Source organism: Phalacrocorax carbo, chromosome 4 (genome assembly GCF_963921805.1).
Source record: "Phalacrocorax carbo chromosome 4, bPhaCar2.1, whole genome shotgun sequence".
NCBI classification, from domain to species: Eukaryota; Metazoa; Chordata; class Aves; order Suliformes; family Phalacrocoracidae; genus Phalacrocorax; species Phalacrocorax carbo.
The window spans coordinates 74,827,191-74,850,894 of NC_087516.1; the positions used below are offsets into that span (position 1 = coordinate 74,827,191).

The following is a 23,704-nucleotide window of genomic DNA, read 5'->3' on the forward strand; positions in this document are numbered from 1 at the left end:
TAGCGCGCAGGCGCAGTGGCGGGCTGAGGCGTCTCCTCAGGCTGGCCTGTGTGGAAACAACTGCTTCCGGCAGCCGTGGGCCGCTCCAGGTACCGCGCCTCAGAGGAAGGAGAGCCTCCGTGCTGCTGGCGGCGGCCGGGCTTGTCATCGTGGTGGGAGCCCTCAGGCCTGGGAAAGGGAGCTGGCAGGGTCTGCTCCTGGTTGACTGTGAGCGAACGTGAACTCTCCTGATAAAAGGAATAGCGCTGCCCGCGCGTGGGTATCTCCCTTGCGCTCAGAGAGGTTTTGTTATTCCTTGGTTGTTATTTTTCAATAGCTGGGCTAAACTCTGGGATGAAGTTTTAGGGCTTCCCTTCGGCTTATTGCCTTACATATTAAGCACAAAGTGCAGTTTTGGTCACCGAAAACCAGCAATAAAACTCCTCAACACTGGGCGTATCAAAGAGCAGGCATTACTTTATTCGGCGCCGAGTGCATGGGGGAATCTCTCCACTCCTAGGATGCACACCTACTGGGAGTTCATTTTTTACACTTACACATGGAAGTTAACACACCACGCCTATCTAATACATAATCATTGCATGATTGAGCATCCTCTTCTTCCATTGGTCTGTATCTTCTCCGCTTAAATTTAAAGCTGCAGTGTGATTTTAATTCACTGCTTGAGGGGAGGAGGGGTAGTCCTTTCCTCCCTCAGTTGAGTCGGTGGTCGCAGTCTCCCCCTGCCGGAATTACTTTTCCCCCAGTTACTGTGACTCTCGCTGGTTTCGTTGCTTCATGGTTGTGGCATCGCTCGATCTTCCTGGCAGGAGAATGTTTCTTTCTGTTATTGGTCCTTGAAGTTTCTCAGCTCATGAACCTTGAATTCCTGTTACAAGTTGCCTCACTGAGTCATTTGTATTTCTCAGGATGTGGGTTTAGGTTAATAATGGCTCACGCTGCAAGTTTAACCCTTTAGTTATTTACAACACTTCCATCTTACCTTCTCTGATACAGCGTCTAGCAATGGAGAGAGACATGGGGTATTTTGTCTCCGATGTATAGGCTAGAAAAAGCAATGGGCTTTGGTGCAAGGCTGCCTGTGTGGCCTGGGCTGGGTGCCCAGCCTTCTCCTATAGGGTACCCATGGGGAGCAGCAGCTGCCGCCACTTGGCACCCTGAGAAACCTGCAGCTGTACACAAAGCATGCCCAGAGCTAGCTGAGAGAAAAAGCTGTCAATTAGGGTTTGTCCCAACTCCCTCTCTCCTGGGTGTTCAGTCCACTGAAGGAAGATGTGCAAGCTGAAGCTTCAAATCCTCAGTTCCCAATCTTTTCTTGAAGGAACATTACTGTGTTTTTTCTCCACATATCTGAAAACCTTGGGCCAGTGAAGTTTTGTCAGCTGGTGGCGGTACAGTGCATAGCAGACTACTGGAGCACATGCTGAGTAACAGCAAGGCCTGGGTTTAATTCACTTTTCTGCTTGAGGAACCCATTGGAAGGTTCTGTGATTTTGGGGCTGTAGTGCCAAACTAAGTAAAGGACTGGGCTACTTGCGTAGCTGCAACATAAACACAGCACAAGATGGTGACTGATTTTATCACCAAGTGTGCTGTGGAGCACTGGGCTGTGAGGGGCAGTTCTTTGTGTCTAATACCTACTTCTTGGGTTCTTTCTATACTGTTTCATAGGAAATATAAAAGTTTTTGAATGCAGACTTAATTAGGACAAAGAGGAAGTGAGTTGTGTTGAAAGACTTCTCAAGTGCTGTAATTGAAAGGGTTTTTAACAGAAGAAGGAGTGCTTCTGGGAATGGATTATGGTTAATATAGAATCATAGAAGGGTTTGGGTTGGAAGGGTCCTTCAAAGATCTTCTAGTCCAACCCCCTTTCAGTGAGCAGGGACATCTTCAACTAGATCAGGTTGCTCAGAGCCCTGTCCAACCTGACCTTCAGTGTTTCCAGGGATGGGGCCTCCACAACCTCTGTGGACAACCTGTTCCAGTACTTCACCACCCTTATTGTAAAAACCGTCTTCTTTATATCTAGTCTAAAATCAACCCTTCTTCAGTTTAAAACCATTCCCCCTTGTCCTGTCACAATAGGACTTGCTAAAGAGGTTGCCCCCATCACAAACATTGTTTGTGATGTTCATCATCAGGTCGTATTTCTCTAATCAAATGTGGGCATGGTATTTTGATCTGCATATATTAAGGAACACGGGACATAGTACAGATTATCCTTTCTTAGCAGATACGCCAGTTTCTTACTAATGGAAAGTATGCCTGTGCTCGGAAAGATGGTTAAAAGTCGCTTGGGACAGAAGGGGGAGCTGTTGGCGCAGCAGCCAAGGAAGAAGGGGCTCTGTACAGATGCATACATTTTCCAACCAGAAGATAATTCTTTTTGCTCTTAACAGGAGTTAATGAAGTGTTCTTTTCTCATGGTCTGGGAATGGAAAAAGGGTACTTGGTACTCTAATGATCTTGAATGCTGAAACATTTAGCAGTAAGAACTCTTTCTGAGACAATCTTTTCTATTAAGGGACCAGGTTTCTCCTACTTGTATTGATCTTAATTTTTTGTCATTAATAAGTGGCTGCTTCCCTTAAAGCAGCAGGCTTTTTATCATGTCCTTTAAGAGGCATATCCCTTTCCTTTAATTGTCTGTAGCATCATTCCTCCAAAGACGTTATTTTTTCTCTGGCCTTCGCTTTTATGATGTACGTAACTGGAATAACAACATATTTGTTCTAAGTGTGAGAAAATATTGCTCTCTGCTCATTACACATCTTCATGTGCACAAAGTTAGTATTCTTGCTGGGTTACAGTTCAGTTAGAAAGCTATCAGGGTCAAGTGGTTTTGAAAGTAGAGCCAGAAAGATTTTATGTTGCCTTTAATGGAGTAGAATCTAGGCTATAGAGGAGTAGTCAGAGTTCTTGGAACCATTCATTTGGAAAGGGAGCGGCACAAAAGGGTGAGCAGAGCTGTCATATATAATTTCATTATTTAAATTTGGTTGTTTTCCTCTCTGTGAGGTTCTGCTCATGTTTTGGTTTCTTTTGCTTTGAGTAAAATGCTTTAAGTGGGTCTGGGACTGTTCAGTCATTCCACAACTATTCTATCAGCACCTGTGTTCTCAGCTGCATTTCTGATCTCTCGATGCTGCTTTCAGCTGCAAGCCGTTCTTTTGCAACCAAATTCCTCTTGGATTTTTAACCTTTTTCAAAGGTATTGCAACTCCCACTTCTGTTAGTCTGTTCCACTGAGGGGACTTATGCCAATTTTGCAGCAGTGGTTATTGTTGTAATTATAGTTAGAATATAGTTCAGCTTTTCTTTGAGTTGTCTTCTACCACAAGAAGGTGCAATGAGTGTAACATACAGGCAGAACTGGGAGGCAAAGGCAGGGCAGCTGGTTTAATCCATTTGTGGGTTTAATTCCTAGCTACACGGTTTTATTTTCCCAAAGTGCTATTTCCAACTATTTTCCTGCTGAAATAACTTCTGAACTGTGAGTTAGTTTGGAGTTTTAAAAAAACATGAGTGAAGAAAATAGGGAGTGAACCTTATTCCATCACCTCTGCTTAGTATGTTCTTCTTGACATGAATCTTTCTTTAACCTGAGGTACTAATGTTATTGGACAGAGCCCTGAGTGTTATGGCTGTTAGCAGACCTCCAAACCTACATCTTAATAACAAACTCATCCTTTCTAAGGCTGCTGGTCCCCATTAGCTTGGATTGAGCTTACTCAGGGCTGCCCTTGTCTCATCTGTCTTCTCTCACGTGCTGGCTGTGATGCTTTTACAGCCAAGTGGCAAGCCGTTTTAAGAAGCTGAAACAGCTAAAAATGGGTTCTCTTTCAGCAGGGTTAGGTTTTTCTCAGTGCCCTGGTTTAGGTCAGTGTGTGATTGTGCCAGGGCAGTGGTAGGGGCAAGACTGCAAAATAGGAGCAAGAGGGAAGGTGGGATGGCAGCAGCTCTCTCTTGGATGGGTTGATTTTGCTGTGGAATTCCACTAGCCAAAAGTGGAGCAGTAAAGTCACATATGGTTACCATATGTGACTTTAAAACTACCAAGTGACCTTTTTGCCTTGTGTTTTGTGTAGAATATATGATAAAATAAAACCCTCTAGCTATGTAGAGAGAGAGTTTGTCACATTGCCTGTGTCCTTTGGCTCCTTAATTTAGCTTTTGTTTATTATGTCAAAGCAGCAATTAGACCTGGTCAACAGCACTTCCTGTCTAATGTGAAACACAGCAATGTTGTAACAAATTTGTTTTTATGGGCTAACTGCTTTCACCTGATGCCAGGCATCATTGATGAATTTTGTTTCTGTAGTTAAGGTGAATTTAAAGTGTGAGGGAACACTTCAGGCTTCATTACTTGACCAGTTCGTTTACATTCTCTTGTGCTTTTCTATTCCTAGCTAGTCTATTAAAAATGAAATTAATCTTTGGGCAAGTATGCCTTCAAACAATATTTTGACTCAGCCAGTATAGTGAACTGGTGCAGGTCCCTTGCACGGAATAAATTTTCCCCAATTTTGGAGATGATACTTGCTTTCCCATTTCTTATTTTTCAGCTAGTAGTTCAGTAGCTTGTTCATGCCTTGCCTGGCATTCAGATGCAGTACTGTTTAAGCTGGCTGAAGCAGATGTGAGTATTTGTTTCCACCCTCTGTTTCTTCCTCTGTTGTGTGGCAGGACCGTTCACATGGCTACGCAGTGAACCAGATCAAGGAATTGGTTTTGGCTGGGAAAAATATTTTTTGTTTGTTTTTTTGATACATCTGCCCTCTGAATCGTTCCACTTCATAATCAGCTTGCTGGCTACTTCTGTACCAGGGCACTGCTCCCAAAGAGTTGCTCTGGCTAGGGCAGGCTAGTGTCCAGGGTGCAAGGAGGTGCCACCAATTTATCACTTCACCTTCTCCAGTGTTTGCCAGCTTGTGACTATAAACTTCACCAGTTTCCCCACTGCCTGCCAACTTTCATTGCTGGAATAAAATATGGAGGTGGCTTGTAATCAAGCTGCACTTTCTCCTTCTGAGAAGGAGGGTCTCAGGAAGTTACATGCAGTCATCTGCTCCTTAATGGATGTAAAATGGATTGTGGATAAGTGTATGTGTCAATCGTTGAGAATCCTTAAATGTAAAATGGAAGCTGCGTGACTGATTAAATAGATCTGGTTTGTGGAGCTGTACAACATTAACAGTCATCACTAGTTTGAGTAATTAGGGTGGAAGATTAGCAAAAATAAGACTTTCAATTTAATTTCAAGGCTAGACTTTTAACCTGAACAGTGATGAGAAAAGTTGTGTGAGTGAATTCATGTGCCAGAAGTATGAACGATACATATTGATGTTGGGGGCAAACTAAATAGCTAACAGCATACAAAGCATGCTGCATGACTATACAGAAGGCAAAGTTTGTAGGTAGAGGTAATACCTTTTTATATTAGCCACTGTGATTGGAAAAGTCTACGTGCTTTAGGGCACAGGGCCTGGTTTCTCTGAAGTTCTGTTGCACAGTGTGTAGCATGTTTGGGGTTGCATGGTAGTTAGGAATTTATAAATAGGAAATCTTCAGAAGATGATCATGTTTCTTGCATGAGATTGGGAGGTGGATATCATTGTTTAGTTTGGCTTATTTTTCTTTCATGTCGCATAGTCCTCATTAAAAGAGGAGCCAGAGAGTGTTTGGGCTTTCAGCAACTGGCTAAGTGTTCCTCCAGTAATTGTCAAGCCAGCAACATGCCACTAAAATTATACTTCCCTCTGTCTGGTTAAAAAGAAAATTAAATCACAGTTCTGTTGTTGGACTGAATTTATGACTACAGGGGTCAGCATTGTAAGCAGAGCTTGCGCAATGAACCAGCGATGTCATAAATCCCTTGCTAACTCTTTTTATCAGAGAGTGAATATATATCTAATGTTCTCCATGTTTAAGTGTTGAAAGAAACGCTAGCTTAAAGTCTTCATAAAACAGTTTTGAGACAGGAATAGGACTCCCTTTAAAAAGGGCATGCAGGCCTTCTTTCAATTTTATTGCACATCAAGATGTGAACATTTTGAGGGTCCTTCATCAGTGAAGAAGTCTGATTAGCAACAAGAGTAAAAAGGAACTGAATAAGAAGGGTGATGAAAAGCACAACTAGAGTACTCAGAACATCAGAACACTGAAACTGGGAGAAAGAGGGGAAGTCATCCTCCCTTCCTGCCATTCTGCTTCATTCAGGTGTCACTGTAACCTTCTGAAACTGATGGAGCTCTTCCAGCCTTCCCCTGGAGCATAAGGGAGCGACAACAGATTTTTGGGTAGAAGGCGAACAGAAACTCTCAAGAGTGCTGTAGTTTGCAGCGGTGGTGACAGTTTAGCCCATGTTCAGAGCACTTCATGTGTATTGATGTGTTGTGTCCTAGACACAAGATTAGGCAGCGAAAATGGTTATTTTAAATCTGATGTCTCTTGGCTGCACTGGCTAATTTTATGAGCATAGATAATTATCTTTGCTATTGAAATTTAACACATGTATCAGAAATGATGCAAATCAACTTTGTCCTTGAAGAAAATGGCAGAGGTGCAGTGTCAGTGCATTGCAGAAATGTCCATGCAGGTAGAGCTCAGGTCTTTAATTAGCTTGCTTGTTCAGAACATCTGATACCTAATTTATTCTCATTAAAAAGGGCAGAATTTACCTCAGTTTATATTCTCACTGAGTCAGAAAAGCTAGTAGAAAGCCTGGGTGACAGAGGTTGCTTGGCATGCCATGCCTAGTGTATCATTCATTAATTCCATGGATACGTCGTTAGGTGAGACCACAAAGCATTTGGGATGCCTGTGGTTGGTATCGGTTTTTCTGTAGGCTGACAAGCCTTAGTACGGTCTTGTAACTTACAGATACAAGTTCTTCTGTACATGCAATCTCTAGAGGGGTTATTTTGTGCTATCTCATTGTAATTTAAAAAAAAAAAAAAAAAGATTAAGGGTCCTGTGGCTTTGGCCTGATCTGTTTTATGCTGAGATGTGATCACGTACATCTTATGTCACGCAAGCAACATGATCCGAGGTTGCTTTGTTCCTGGCTGATTATGTTGTTCTGACCACTGCTTCCAGTACTTGGGCAAAACTAATAGTATGTATGTGATACAATCATCTTGCTGTGTGTTAGCTGCGATTGTAAGTAGCCAGTAATTTGACAATTTCTGGTGAAGTATTTCATAGTCAAAATGTGAAGATAATCAAATTGACCCTGGTTTTATTTTTACTTCTGACATTAAGAACATGAAAGATTTTGCTGGATCAGACCAAAACCAAACTTTTTTATTGTAGTAGATGTTTTACATTTTAATTGTCTTAATTAAAAAACAAACAAACAAACAGAAACCCACCAAAACAAAAAAAAACCCTCTTGGATTTCTGATTAGAACTCCAAATTTTAAGAAGCCATTTAAATAAGAACGAGCTAGTTGTAAAGCCTGGAAGCAGCCAGTGCATTTGTAAAGGTGTATTAAAGAATATATGGAAACAGTTGTGGGGTTCATATAGGCAAGAATATGTGTTTGCAAGGTAAACATTTTTACACACCAATGCTGGGAACACTCTCAGAGAGTGCTTGACCACAGGGCTTAAAGTTAGAGTTTACAAATGATAATCTGTCACTGTTGGTTGTTCTACAGCTTTGCTTGCGTCTTGGCAGCAAGGTTCATGACACTAGTGGTTTCACAGATTTAATATACGTATTTATTTCTTATTTCTACTTTTGACAGATGCAGGGAAGCATTCTCAGGTGTATCTGGCAGTGTAGTGCCAGTCTAGACAACAACAGTTGAGTCTTTTCAAAAATATTTTTTGTGTATCCTGGGTAAATGATGAGTTGTGAGCATGCAGTGATCCATCAGCTGTGGCTTTTACTTGACAATTAGGACTAAATTTTTTAAAATCCACCTGGTTTTATGCTCTTTCTCCTTCAGTGACACTCAAGTGTCATGAAACATTAATTCTTACTGACTTTTTTTTTTTTTGTGATGGTCATTCATCCTTGGTGTTATTGTTTTGAACAAAAGAATTGCTTCAGCAAATCATATCCCACTAAACCTTAGTCACAATGGGTCTTTTTTGTCAAAGAAACAGAAAGCAAGGAGTAGTTGGAGAGTTTCTAAAAAATTAAATTGTGATATTTCAAAGGTCTTGCTCAAGGAGTAGAAGGAAAAGTTTGAATAATGGCTTCCAGGATCAAATCCTACCTTCATTGTCATTCTTCAAATTTAGAAACGGCTCCTAATAGCGTAAGTATTTTTGATTAAGCCACAAATGCATGACCCTTCACTGTGTATTACTGGATTTCATTTCACCTCTGTTACTGAACTTCTGAGGGTCATCTGATTCATTAACTATGGTACCCAGCCCTCTGTTTTTATGTTGGCTCCTGATTCTATGTTATCATTAAAGCTTATTCTTGCATCCCTCATGCTTTTATAACAGGGCAATTGATGGTCTTTTCAATTTTCAGTGTTTTACACCTTTGATGAAAAACAGTTCTAAGCCTTTTCTATACTTACTTGGGTTCCAAAACCTTTATACCAAAGAATTGTATTTTTGCTGAATTGAAATATGAGCAGTAATTCTGTGGTTATTTTCTATGAACACGTTTTTTTTATGGTAGTTTTGCTGGTTGCCAGTCCAAATTTTAAGTAGTGTCACCCCTCCCTTGCTCAGTGTATACATGGCAAGGACTTCCACAGACTTCAGTTTCCTTTAATCCGTTGAATCATTTTCTCATGCTGACACGATACCCTGCAATATTTCTCCTTCTAATCATACAAGAACACTTTAGCCTTTTCTAAATCTGATTCTGTCTTTTGTGGAGGTTTTACCCTACCCCAGTGGAGTATCTGAATCCCAGTTTGGAATCCCCTAATTATCTGACCCTATTTTATTTATAGTAGCTCTTACAACATCAACATGCTGTACAGACTCAACAACAAAACTAACCGGGTTAGGATTTCTGCATTAATTATTAAATTGTATTTGTCTTTTGGGATCCAAAGTTTATACCAGCCTTTTGCCAGACATATGTTACTGTAAAAGATGTTCAGACCAAGGAAGAATGTTACTCTGCTGCAGCTGCCATGAGCAGACAGACTTGAACTACGTTGTTTTCTACAAAGCAGGCAAGGAAGAGTTACTGGTTGTGTGTGTGCCTGAGAGGCCCACAGCTCTGCAATTCCATCTCCAGGCATCTCATTTCCATATTAAACATGTCAAATGACAATGACTCTGTCTTGCCTTTAGCTAGGTTGTCTCAGTGGCTAACTACCCCCACTTTAAATGTATGCATGTATTCTAGAATGACTTTACCTAACTTTGGCTTCAAGCCATTAGCTTTGTGTTTGTTTTCTGCTAAAGTACAAATCAGTACCATCATCCTGTTTTAACAAAAATGTCAGGTGGTACTAGGTGCAGTGCTTTTTCAAAAGTCTGAGGTTATGATGTTGTATTTGGTTTGTAGGAGGACTTCTTACTGAATCAAGGAGTACCTGCTGTGTTTGGTGCCTTTTGTGTGACATTGTGTGACTGGTATTTGTGGTGCTAATACCCTTTAACTCTTTCACGTCTTCTACTTGGTCTGTACTGATGTCAGATTAATCCATCCCTACCTCAGGTCTTTCCATTAGCCCTTCAAAAATATTATTACAATATTAAATTCTTAGTAGTTATCTGAGGCTTCCCCAAATTTCAGCAGCTTGGATAATCTCTTCAATGATCTCTCTGTTTGAAAGCATGGAGTGGTGGAGTAATTTAGATAACAACCTCTGATTATTTTTTCCCCCTCCATTTTATTGCTTCAGAGGAGTGCCAATCTTTGTTCTTTATTTTGCTCTGCTAGAGCCAAAACAGATGCTCAGTTTCATTTTAATAATAAATGAAAGCCATGCAGTCCTCTGGGTCAGGTATTTTCCAGCAAGACAAATACACTGTTTGCAATTTATAATACGCACTTCTTTTTAATCTCAGTTGTGATTCGAGTTAACCTAAAACCTGTCCAATTTTGCATGAATATATACAGGTCAATTTTGATTTATGATGTCTTACTTCCCAGACTAAGAAGAACATGTCAGTAGAGCAATTAAAAACTGTAGTTTCCTTTTTTTTTCATAGAAACATTGCACTCTACAGTAGTGAGTGGTACTCTGTTGAAACTGTTCCTGTTACTGTATTTATTGATTTATTGCCAAGTGTTATAAGATTACTTTAAAAGTCTGGCTTTTCTGGTGCATTACAGAGATGGTCAAGCTGACACCTTGCATTTAGTGGAGATTTGCTGGCTATTAGGAGTATCCTACTAAGTATTATTCTCTTACCCAAGAAGGCACAATGGTTTGGAGGATGACTCAATCATATCCTCCCTCGTCCCCTGAAGAACTGGGAAGATGGCTGTGGTTTTGAAGAAAGCTCATTTAGACGACATGGCTAATTTTGATTTCTTTGTTACTTCAGATTTAATTTTTTAAAGTTTGCATAACCTCTCTCACTTATGACTGCTTTGATATGCAAGAATGCTAGAAATAACATGTTCAGCTCAGGTGAAGGGAAGAAGGAAAGGAAATAAACCACATAATGCATCATTTGCTCTCTTAAGACAATTAAGGTGTGGCAAAGGAAGGTATTGAAAGGATCCCTGTTGGGATCTGCTTTGATGTGCTAACCTTATATTCCAAATATTAGAATAAATTATGCCTTAGCTTCCCTGGCATATGCACAAGAGATTGCTGTGACCTGCCAGGGAGTGAGCTCATTGGCAACATGCTTGTGCAGGGAGTGTATTTCAGCAGCACTGCAAGCTGTTGAAGCAAAGAAGGGCAAGCAAAGCAATCTGAGCACCAGGGCTTGTCCTACAAGTCTGCCTGAGTGCGTTAGCAACGCGATAAAGTAAATGCAATTCTGTGAGACTTCTACACTGGAAACCAAGTCCTATAACTGTCAGGAAGAAGAACAACTTATTTTTAAAAATCGAAGCTTGTAATTATACGGTCACAAAACTTCAGTGGGGTATTTCCTGGCCTAATATCACTGAAATGCATATTTTGTTTTCCTGTTTATCATGACTGCCCTGTGAAGGGAGAGCCCCTTCCAGTTACTCTTTCAGGGACATCACACAGGCAGTTTTCTCCCATATTCTTCATTCTGTGTGGTAATACTAGAAAAATCGGGCAGGGAAGGACTGATTTACCCAAAACATAAAACTGAATTCAATCCAGCTTATGTTTGCAATGGGGTTTTGTGTGTTTTTTATTTATTTATTTTATTCAGGGATCATGGAGGCTTGGATGCCTCCCTCTTTCACTAAATAGAATTATGCGTTTCTACAAAGAATATAAAATTTTATCCAATGAAACTTTTCTTTGTTTTGCTGCCCACCCACACAAATGATTTCAGAGTCAGACTTTCAGTAAGAGAGCTGAGCTTTGCTTTCAGAGATGGGAAACCTTGCTCTTGTTATTTAGGATCATCCTCTCTGATGAAAACTTGAGTGGTGAAGAACAAAGTTTCTGTCAGTGACAATTCATTACTGGGCACTTGTTTCAGTCTGGCTTTTCAACAGTTTGATCATTAATTTTGGAACATACTTGCTGGATGTTTGCTGTTGACAGTGGTCTGCACTCTTCACATCATGCTTCTTATGTTAAACATAGTAATGTAATGATTGGAATAAGTACATCCTACAGATGAGCATAAAAAAGTATTGGCACTTACAAGCTTTATCTTAAAAAGGCACCATGCCAAAATTTGTGAGAACAAAACCTCTGTATCTTGACTATACTGAAGTTTGGAGCAAATCTAATTAAAAGTTCTAGCTCTGACTGTGCTTGATGAGGAGCATATGACCTATTCCTTATGGTTATTATCCACACCTTCAGTGTCTGTGTTTATTTTGTTTTCTAAGTTATAAACTGTCCAAAAAGTTTAGTGTTCTCCTATGGCTCAGAAGATAATCTGGGAAAAAAACCCAACCCAAAAAACTCTTTATTTTTGGCTTATGCAAGGGGCATTCCGCCTCGGACTTTATCTATGCTTAATTTAGCCTGCCAAAATGCCTTGAGAGGAATACCGCAGCATCACTTTATTGCAAATGCATTTTATTAATGTAAAGGCTTCAGCCTACAATTTCTTTCTCTTTCCATCTTAAGCACCCAATATCCAAAGGTGACACTAACCTCCAGTTCATATGCAGGTGGAATTGTAGCTGTCTTCAGCTCTGTAAATCTTTTGATCTTGTGTTTCTCTACCTTTTCTCTTGACAGCTGAGTGACTTGGTGCGCCGGAGGTGCAACTCCACAGATAAACATGTTGGTGGAAGCATGTGCTCAGTGTGGTTTGGTATCTGAGGGTTCACTAGTCTGTTCATTTTATCCTTGCCCAATGCCAGCATCATTCCTCGCCCCCCCACCCTAGATACACTGCCTAACATTTTAGTTTATTTAGATGCTCACTAGAGGTTTCTTTGGCCCTCCTTACTGAGTACTCAATTGCCAGCAGTGGGTGTAACTGCCAATGTTGACAGCTAGTTTTATTTGCAAACACAGACTGCTCCCTTAGGCACAATTCCTTTGTTAATGATGTTTCCAAGCCATACAGAATTATGCAAGAGTCATGAGAGTAACTACCGTCTTATGTCATATTTTAATCCTTTGTCTAATTAGCATCTGTCTTTATGTATGTTTTCAGAACTCAGATCTTTGCACTTACCTGTACGCTGAGCCGACACTAAGCAGATGAAGTTTGCATCTGTTTCATAGACTGCAAAAAGACCACTGAATAGAAAACAACTGGATTTTGAACTGCACTTTAATGTATGAATATTATGAATAATATTCTGCACTTCATGCAGGAAGACAGGATCATAGTAAGCAATGCTTTTGATAATAAATGGAGCATTCATATCTAAGCAGCCTTTTGAAGTTAAAAAAAAATACATCTTACTGAGTATAGATTTTCTTCTAAGGTATAGCGGGTAAAAAAGTTAATCTGCCTTTGTAGAATGTACTGTTTATTTTGCTCTTCTGTCCAAAGAGAATGAATGGATTTACCCCGTCTTTATGCTTCACGCTAGCGGTAAAGCTCACTAAATTGTAGGAGGAAACATGTACCTGTCGAATGCAGCATAGTATTATTAGTATTTATTTGTACTGTGAACATTTATGATCATCCACTGAGCCATGGAGTATCACCTTCTGCCACATGAAGTGTAGAAGTTCTCTGAGTGAATAAATGATCTGAAGTGACCATCACTCTATTCCTGGGATCCAAAACAACCTGTGACATTCATGTAACTGCAGAGGCTTGCCCAGTTATAACATCCTCAGCTTCTTCTAAAATAAGAGGGACTTAGCAAAAACGAGAATAAGATTTTTGTCAGTTTTAGCAATGGAACTGATCACTAACTAAATGAGTGTGATTATCTTCCACCATCTTGACTGAAAATAAATTTGAAGTGCCCACTTAAACCATGCAAATCCTCTGAAGTGAACATAGGACAGCACTTTCCAAGGGCAGAAACTGTAGTGGGCTCTTTTCATCTCTAAACACAAGCAGCTGTAGTTCCACTGAAAGTGGAGAAGTTGTGTTGCTTTGTACAAAGGTTCAATTTAATTCCCAGGTTGGGGTTTTAAATTTTCAAAAACTGTGAAGTGGTATGTCTTCTGTGACATTTCCAGGTCAATAGTGAACAGCCTCACTCACAGTGAAGAGGAGGAAAAATAAGAATAATAGGTTTTTTTACTAGTTAAATTCGTATACTGTCAGGTTGGGTTTTCTTTCCTACATGTTCCAATCTCAGGAATGCTTTGACCTAATGGCTTCACGTATGCGCCCCTTCTCTTACAACAATTTGCACATATTTTTATCACTGGCTGAGGTTGGGCCTGCCTTGAGCTTCATGCTGATGTGGCTGCACTAGGACTTGAACAAGGCAGTTTGAAATGGGCAGGGGTATCTTTACCATGCGACTGAAGTTTGGAGGTACATGAAGCAGTATGTAGGCTCAGCTTTGAAACTCCTTTCTTAAACAAAAGTCTATGTTCAGCTGTAATTATTGAGCTCTCAGTTCTCCTCCCTGATATTCTCTCCTACCATTAAGAGACCAGACTGGTTTTCCTTGGGAACTTTCCATGGCATGTTTATGCCCATGATACTTTATTGCATAAGGCTGACAAATAGCATTGCTACAGTGCAGTAGTCTCTGTTTCTGCTTTCAGTAGTCCAAGCTTTTTTCTTTTTAAGAAAAAAAAGCTTATTCCACTTCACATTCCACATGCAGCTACTCAGGAGAATAACATTCCTCTCTTAAGCATGCGAAATATGTGAATTTAGATGTCATGTCAATGTTTGAATTGTGAGAGGCTGGCAGTTGAACAAATATCTTGGGACCTGCATAATTTTTTATGCTTTGCCTCATACAGGAAAAGGGCTGTGATTCTCATTTGTCTGTCTGATGTTGAGTTTTCCAGAGGGAATGTCTGTTTCAGACAGAAAAAAGAACTGCAAACTCCTTCATCTTGTAACTGACCCTGCCACAGCCATGCTGATCAAGAAAAAAATACTTTTCTCACCTACCCTACTTCTGTGCTAGTGAAAATCCATTTATTTCAGAGAAGGAATCTTTTACAGAAACTTGTCAGCCACTTGATTCCGTTTACTCATCTGTAAAACTGACAACATGGGTCATCCTTAGCTGAGTGTGGGTAGCTATTTAAGTATGTAAGTGAAAGAAAAAATAGTTTGTGCAAATAATTATTGTTTCTGAAATACTAGTTATTAAATATATTCTGGTTTGAGTAAAATCCTTGGTATGTCATAAGGCTTTGTTTCACTGACTAATACGTTTTTATGGACATTCCAACTTTGAACCTTCCTATCCAGTAACTGGCCCTGCAGCAATGTCCCTAAGCCTCTGTTACAGCAATATTATGTTGCTTATGTAAATCTGTCAAAGCCAGGTGAATATTCTGTTTTTGTTAATTGCCTTGGACTATGATGCCAGCATTTGGTAGTCCAGTGATACTCAGTGGAATTTCACTGTTTATGCCAGCATAAGATTATTTTCCCCTCTCATACGTTTTGTACCTCTTTGTTATGTTACTGCATTTGTAACTTTGCGTGGTATAGTTGAATCCTGTCTCTGTAGATACCAAGTGTGAGATTAGTCACTGATCTACCACTAGAGCCAGGCTGACATCATGCCTATCTTGTTATGGAAACAATTAGGTCATAGTTATGTTTTGCTAATTTAGCTAATGCCTTGGTTCTAAGTGTCTGCCATATTCGCTGCTGTATGGAACATAGCACCAGATTGTGCTGTGTCCTTAGGCAGGACATGAATGCCTGTGAAAGTAGTTTTTTTACTGCCTTCTCTGGAAGTTCACTGTATGTTCCTCAGTCAGCCTCTCAGCGTGTTAGTCTTCTGTATTTGGAAGTCATACCTTCCTGATTTGACTTCCCCGCTTTCGACTACACTTATTTGTTTGCAGTCTTCTTTATAACTGTGAACATCAGTGGATATCAGTTTGTGATAGATGCATTGACTATGAAATGATCTTTGTGTCATTGCTGTAGAGCAAACACAATTGCAAAAGCAATTATTGTGAGTTGTGATTTACAGGGTTGTTGCGTTTCCCCTTTCTTCCCTGGTCATCGAACTTCTCAATGGCAATCAAGTGCCTTATATGCGTGTCTGCATATCTCTTGAAAATGAAACATTTCTATTCTTTAACTGTACAGCAGTAAAGAGCAGAGATTCTAGGTGAGTTCAAGATCCAACTTTGCTCAGTGTTTTGCATATGCATATTGAGTATTTTCCTTGCAGAACTCTTGTCTACGCAAACTTGCCGAAAAGGAGACTTGTTCGTAGTCAGATTGGAAATTTGTAGCAGAGCTGGGTGCTGTACTGCTGGTCCTCACGGTTGACAGTAATAGCTAACGCCCCAGCCCTTCCAATAGCTATACAATCCATTTAGCAAGCAAAAAAATCTTTAAAAGCTTTTGGTGGAAGTTTTTTTTGTGTGTGTCCCCAGTGTACCTGCAAATATATTCTCACTATAACAGACTATCTCCTGAGATTATGAAGTCCATCATTTTCAAGAAAAGTGAAACACAAATTTGTTAGGGCAAGTATACCTTTTTAATTTTTGTCTTGATGCACTTAAGTGGACTAGATAACCTCTAACGTTTCTTTCCAGATGCATTTTCTGTGTTTCTTATCATACAGCACTTGTGACCATTAAGCGATAAGTTTTTAATAGAGGAAACTCTTGCAAGTCAAAATAAATTGTTTGGGAAGGGGTGGTCCCAGTATTTGAACCATTTATTAAGAAGACCTAACTTGGTCTAGAATTATCGTCAAATTCATCACACAATTTTCACAAACCTTGCTTACATCGGTGAAAATAACACCATCACAACACAGCTGGATGTTTCGAGTTCCAGTGAAGGAGTTTCAAATCAGTGCAGACACTTATGGGTTACCCCTTGCATTGTGTCCCCTTACAAGTGATGCTCTGCCTTGTAAAGTGATACAAACTTAAAACTAGAGGACAGATTTTTCTGTGCAGCAGCACTGCTATTTGGATACCTATAACTAATAACCAATTTAAATAAAAATCTATTCAGTATTTCCCTAGGGTATGATGTCCAAAATTTTGATTGACTCCCTTTGAAGTTATTTTTGTAAAGCGTTAGTTGTAACTAGTACTTAGTTACCAAGCAGGCAGCTGGATTTGCAAAGAAGCTGAATCCCTTAGGTAGTGATATCTGCTACGGTCATTCAGGTGGATTTGAAGAGCATAATAAAGGATGCAGGAAAGGACTTGAAAGCATCCTCAACAAAACATCAATTACATTGTAGTATGCCTGACTGAAATCCTAATAATATTTTTTCCCCTTTTTACAGTTCATACTTTACCATCAGGGCATGTGCCTGCCCCTTTGGCTTTGAAAATGGGTTTATTGATATTATTCTTGAAAACAAAATGTCATCTGAGCATAAATATGTAATTTATGCATTTGTCCAGTTGTTGACAAAGGATTTAGATCAGCAGTTTAGCATATTAAGACAAATTACATTTCTCAGTGCCCTTTTTGTGGCAAAACATGTTGTTGCGGTATTTTTTCTGATGTGATACTAAAGAAAAGCGAGACAAAATACTCCTCTAATGGCTTGTTATATCACCAAGATGATGCAGCAAGACATTACTTGAAAAATCAGTTTCTGTTGTCTGAGCCTTGTTAGTTTGTCTTGGAAAAGCACTGTCATGGTAATTGAGCAAATTGGACTGTGGTTGTTTATTTCCCTGGGAGCAAAGACAAATGCAAATACTGTATTTCTGTCATTTAAAGTTGTATGAGAATTATTTTTAAAATTTCCATAGTCTTGGCAACTTAGTGATTTTAGATACATTTTATATTTCTACCTGTCAAATTGTATTTATAAATTTCATACTTTCTGTAATATGGAAGAAAATGAAACTTTCCCATCAGGTCAAATAAATTCTCCTTGAACATTTGAAATCTTAGTGTGGACTTTTAGATCCCTAAATTGAAAACTGTGATTTCTAAACCCACCAGTTTGCCTAATTTAGAAAGTAACCAAATCTCCAACTGTAGTGCTGTTTTGCTTTCAGATTCCCAGCCCTTGCTTGTTCTCGTGTGTGTACATGGCACTGTCTCAGGCCTGTCGAGCCCCATCACTAGCTCAAGCCTGAAGTCAGACCCAGTGGAGAAGACCAGGTGTGCCTCTGCCCGGTCCAGAGCCAGCAGGCCATCCTGGAGTGCACTCTGAGAAGGTTTTGCTATTTAGTAAGGGCAATTGCTGCTTCCTCCTGTGGAGTGGCTGCGGTATGGATGGAGGGGGCCTTCCTCTGGGAACTGCAAGGGAGAGCATCTCACTGGTTGGATTTGCAGAGTAGGAAGTCTGTGTTTTCATTGGATGATTGGAAAACAAGCTTCAGTACACAAGTTTGGAGTTGTTAGTTGACAACAATTTTTTTATTTTTTGGGGTTTTTTTGTTGTTGTTGTGGGTTGTTTTTGGTTTTTTTTTCATTATGGCCAACTTCAGCTTGCCTTTTTGGTGGTAAAGCCAGTCCAATCCAATAATATTCTCTGTCCTTTAAAAAAACACCTGTATGGATGGAAAGGCCTGTCTGAAAGAGAAAAAATTGCAAAGTGGGGCTTGTATTTCCTGTGCAGTGTCACTTGAAGAATTTTGAGGGACAAAGCTTCTCAAGTAAAATGTTCTGTTCTGCTTCTAACATATTTTAGTTGTGATGACTCCTCTCCTAAAATGCGCACAGAGTTTAAAGGCTACCATATTCATGAAGCTAGTGATATTTCTCTGCCTGCCTGCAGAATAGAAATATTAATGGGTGCAGTTCTTGTGCCTATGGTTAAATTGATGAGTGACTAACATTTGCCCCTTTTTGAAGGGTCTGCTGGGACTTGACAAACTGTTACTTGAGTGGGTCGTAAGAAATGACAGAATCTATATTTCCACATACACCTGTTTGCTCCTAACATCTGAAAAGAGAGCGCAGAGTGTAGATGTTTAAGAAGGGGCTCAGAACTGAAGACCTAAAGCTGTGTTTGGACTGAAGTGAAGGATGTTAGCAAGCAAAGTTTGAAAACAGAGTTCTCTTCGGGAGACCGATGGCAGCAAGTTGTATATGAGGCCTCTCTGTTGGAGTCCTAGGCTCAAATCTGGGGAAGAGTCACACCTGTGCCCCGCTCTGTGTATTGCAGCAGTGCTATTGAGAGCAGTAGGATTAATTGCACCATGTTTGTGTAAGGATCTGTGTAGATCTTTGCAGAATTGGTCAGTGACCTCCATTTCAACTTTACATGCCTTATAACTACAAAGTTATTAATTTTCAATTGTTGGCTACATAGAACCTCATTGATTTGGGAGTCAAGCTGTGTGTTTGGGTTTTTTTTCATTTGTAAGAATAATGAGGAGCTCACAGAAATCCTTTATTTACGCATTTGTAAAGCCATTGCCCCCTGGGAGAAAGCCAAGAGGAATTTGAGAAGGGGTGACAGCAAATCACAAGTAGCAGAGGTTAACTTCCTCTAAGAGCTCTACAAGATTTAATTAAGTAAAAAATGAGGAAAACACTGTTTCTGTGTTTTCTTATTTCAATCAGTGTATAAAAAAAGGTTGTTTGCAAAATATACTGAGCTATGAAAAGTCCTCTTTGCTCCTACCTAATTCTGCGTGTGTGTAGATATCTGTAAATTTTTTTCTGAAAGCCTTTCCTCCAGTGGTTACAGTAGTTTTGGCTACTTTGTATACAGAGTGTATTCAGAAGGCTTACGTCTCTCTTCAGTTATAGCTTCTATATGATTTTAATATGTGATCCTGTTCTGGAAAGTGTAAATAGAAATTTAATTGTTTTATTAAACTTTACCTGTTGACCTGCTAAAAATGTTTGAGATAAATACAAATTTTCATTTACTCTCCCTTTTGGTTTTATACTTGAAAGAGAGGAAAATGTACTGCACTTTTGCCTCTAGATATTTATTTATCTGCTTGTAAATGCTGGGACTTGGTATTTTCCTGCTCCACCCTTTACTTCTCTAAGTAATTGTCTTTGAGGTTTGGGACTGAGGTTTAATTGTTTGGGATTTCCCCCCAAACATGTGTTTGACTGTCAAATAAGTGTAATATCCTCATGCTTATGGGTCTTTTCTGGAGGGTTGAACGTTGTTTGGGTCAACAGAGCTGGTCAAAATTAGAAATATGAAAATGCTGGAGAGAGAAGTCATTGAAGATCTTATGTAAATTCCTTGAGGAATAGCACCGTCATGATAGGAGGGAGTTTGGATTTTACTTGAATTCAAACTCCTGCTATTCCTGAGGAAATAAAGCTCAGCTGACTATGTCAGCACAGGAGAAATGGAGTCTCCTCCCCGGTCCTGTGGAAAATGTCATGGTGCCCAGGGTGAGTAGCTTCGGGAAACAAGGATTAGGGGACAAGGAATTAGGGGAACCTTGAAACTTATAATTTGTGGGAATTATGGATATGGTAGTAAAAAAGAAACATCACTAAACTATTTCCTTTGCTGTGGATTCCACAGTCTGAGAGGCAGCCTGGTCTCTGCACACCACTATTTTGTCAGTTCTTGTAGAAAAAACATTTATTCCCAAGTTGTATATTGTAAGGGGCTCATGGCTTTAGGAGTGCAGAGGTAACTGTGAGTTTCCCCATAGCCCACCCAAGCCCTTGCTTCGGGGAAGATGGGGGGAGAGGAAAGGACTAAGGAGAATGTAGATTGCACCCTTCTCACAAAGCTGCGTGACCCTGCCTGCTGTCATTTTCAGAAGGTGGTGTATCCTGCTATGGTGTGCTCCTAGCCCATGTACCCAGAGCCCTCTCTCCCTAGCGGGTATTGCACTTAATCCTTATAACGGCTTGGGTATGATGTGATTAAGCTTCTCTTGTGTACGAGGGAATGGAAGTCAGGCAAGGCACCAGGGCTGAAAGAGTAGGTAGCTGAGCACATGATGTTCTGTGAGTATGTGAGTAATACATTGAGTTTTCTGTTCACTTACAGAGGGATAGTCATTGAGTACACTTGACTGGGGAGAGCAGTTTTGATCATCCCTGACTAAACCTGTGTTGCATTACTTTTCTCAAACTTCCCCTAGAGACCTGGTTGTAGAATAATAGAATCATTTAGGTTGGAAAAGACTTTTATGATCATCAAATCCAACAGTTAACCTAGCACTGGCAAGTCTACCACTAAACCATGTCCCTAAGCACCACGTCTGCACATCTTTTAAACACCTCTAGCGATGGTGATGCAACTACTTCCCTGGTCAGCCTGTTCCAGGGCTTGACAACCCTTTTGGTGAAGAAATTTTTCCTCGTATCCAATCTAAACCTCCCCTGGCACAATTTGGGGCTGTTTCCTCTCATCCTATCCCTTGTTACCTGCGAGAAAATCCCATGTTTCTTTATTGAAAGTTCTCTAGAGGAAAACAGTTCATTTCATAACACCAAACAAAGGAGTAACTACATCTGTGCCTGGATGGGGTGAGTTCCCTGACAGGAACTGCTGTGCTTTGTGGGGAGGGCGCAGGAGTATGGGAGCTGGAGAGGAGGCAGTGAGAAACCAGTATTCTCTCTTGGGCACTCTGCGCTTTTCTGTTTGACCCAGAATTCTTCCTCCACTGTAATGCTAAAGGCCCAGAGATGTCAGCCTGGTGAGTTTTGTCAGGTGTTTGTGAACTGCTTGATGTTACAGGGAAGTGCTTTTGAAAAAGCAACAGTCAGAGAGAGTTTTCAATTTGAACCGAAGAACTTAGATGCTGTTTATGAAATAAATTGGGGGGGGGGGGGGGGGAGAAAAAAATGTGGAAAAAGAGAATATGGTAGATGGACTTATTAAGGCAAATGGACAGTTTGGAGTTAATACCACCAGGTGTCTGTGAAACTGGCTATTGCTACTATATGGATGTATCTACTCCTATAGGTTACTGAGTGCTGTGGGCGGCAGCAGAGGTATCTTTCTGGTCCCTGTGGATAACTGTTACAGGTGGGGTTATTTTCATTTAGATTTTGTTTTTTGAGTATTAGAATATGCAGATCTTCAAACAGAAGACCAACTCCAGACTTCAAACAGAAATTAGATAGATGTAGGGTAGGAGATACATGGAACTATTGTTTTTTCTACTCCCTCATGCTTTTCAAGTGGTCATCTGCCTGAGCTTTCAAAGGGCATTAGTCTCTAATACAGGCAAGAGGCTATTTTTATCATATATTGGGTTAGATGAGTATAGATCACACAAACAATAGGTAAGTTGTGTTGTTCATTCCTTGTAAATTAACACTCAAAAGCAGCAAAGGTAATGCCATTGACTTTTCTGAAATACCTGGTAAGCGGGCTGTTAATCCTTCCTTAACAAGAACTTGCAGGATGGTGTTTGTGTGGTTATTATTTCTTTAGTCAGTTTTCAAAGCAGAGGTCTAGAAGAGTGTTGCATTAATGGTAGGACTCTGAGGAGAGGCTAGGGAAAGACCCTACCATTAAGTCACAAGGTTCAGACAGGACCCCCTTACTTTCTAAACTCCTCCGAGAGGAGTCTAGGTGCGTCTAAGTCCAGTCTTAATCTCAGACTTAATCAACGGTTTATTTTTTAAGGGTTGTAGGAGCAACCACTCATCAGGGCATTTGTTGTTAGTAACTAATTTGGCAGATGCCCCAGCCGGTCGCTTTCAATGAGAACCACTCATCAGGGTATTTGTTGTTAGTAACTAATTTGGCAGATGCCCCAGCTGGTCGCGTTCAATAAGAACGATCATGGCTAGGTTAATGAATAGTGCAATTTATTAAAGCAACAGACACACAGGTTCTTTGGATTACCAGTGATAAGATTGCTGGTTACAAGACACACACAAATACCAAAGGTATGAGTACACTGCTAGGCTACAAGTATGCTAAACAAATATGAAGTGACTCTAATATGAAGCAAAGCAACTCTAATACGTTAGGGATTTAAAGTGACACTACAGGGGAGGTTTCCAGTCTTACCCAAAGGTGTCCCAGTGGGGGGGAAAGAATGGCTCAGCCTGTTGCCTGGTCCCAGAAGTCAGAGTGGTACAAGATGGTATCTTCCCTAACACCCTCTTTCTCTTCACACATTTTATACTCTTTTTTTACCTTTCAGGTGGAGCTTGAGTGATTCTAGTCATACACACCTTTATTATGATTGGTGTAAAATTTCCTCGCTTTACTTTTAAAAGTGTAGACTAGAAGAAATTCAAAGCACATGCCCAGTGAGGGGTGGTCGCACCTTAGAGGCGGGTTACATTTGGGATGGAGGTGTGTTTTGGTATTATAATGATATTACCATAAGCAAAGTTCACCAAAAGGACAGTATTTTGTCAAAAGTATGACAGATTGTTGGCCCAGGGTAGCAAATATGCAGCGTACCAGCTCCACGGCACCTCGAGTTCCCATTTATCACAGAGCCTGGCTGCGATGCCTCCACACCGCTCCACCCTCCGGACAACTCCTCTTAGAGTCAGGACGCCAAGTTCTCCTGGCATTGCCGACATCTATGGTTAGTAGGGAATTTCCGTGGAATGGATTCCTCATGTATCAGCTGCACTTCACCCTGACAGCTTCTTCAATGCTGTACCTTTTCTAAGAATATAAGTTTAATTTCTAAGTCACCTCCACTGATTATTCCACAAAGAGCAATCATAAATAGGATGACCTTTGCCTCCCAGATCTCCTGTCCATCTCCACTTTCTATGCTAAAATTGCCATATAAACTTTCATAGGGATATTTTGACCCGCCTCGGTATTGTAGGCAATGCAGTGCAGGGAGGCGATGGAGTAGGTGGGGAATACTTATTGCAACAAAGTCCTGAAGCATTTGAAATATGTGGAAAGAACAAGAAAGGTTGTTTTTGGTTGAGCAAGGAAACTTCTTAGGCCATGTCTTTCTGTAGTAATGGCGGGACAAATGTTTCCTGTTTGCGTTGTCATTTTAGTTTCCAAGAGTATCTCTTGTGTTGGCTGCTGCCATGATCTACGGAAGGAACTCAGAGCTCTGGCCTTGGATTTTAATGCAGGTGTCTTGTCTTCCTGGTGTTGAGGGTAGCTACAGCCCAGGGAATGTATCATGTTTTGCCCTTGTCACAGGTGGTGTGTGACTTGAAT

The 23,704-nt window shown here is 40.4% G+C and overlaps 1 long non-coding RNA gene across 1 annotated transcript in view; it reads left to right on the top strand.

The window, feature by feature from the left end:
* The window catches only part of LOC135313174 (uncharacterized), a 27,093-nt gene continuing 3,389 nt past the window's right edge, over nt 1-23,704 (top strand). The window contains exon 1 of the long non-coding RNA XR_010372799.1: nt 1-89. This is a non-coding gene — a long non-coding RNA (uncharacterized LOC135313174). The remainder of the gene's footprint in view (nt 90-23,704) is intronic.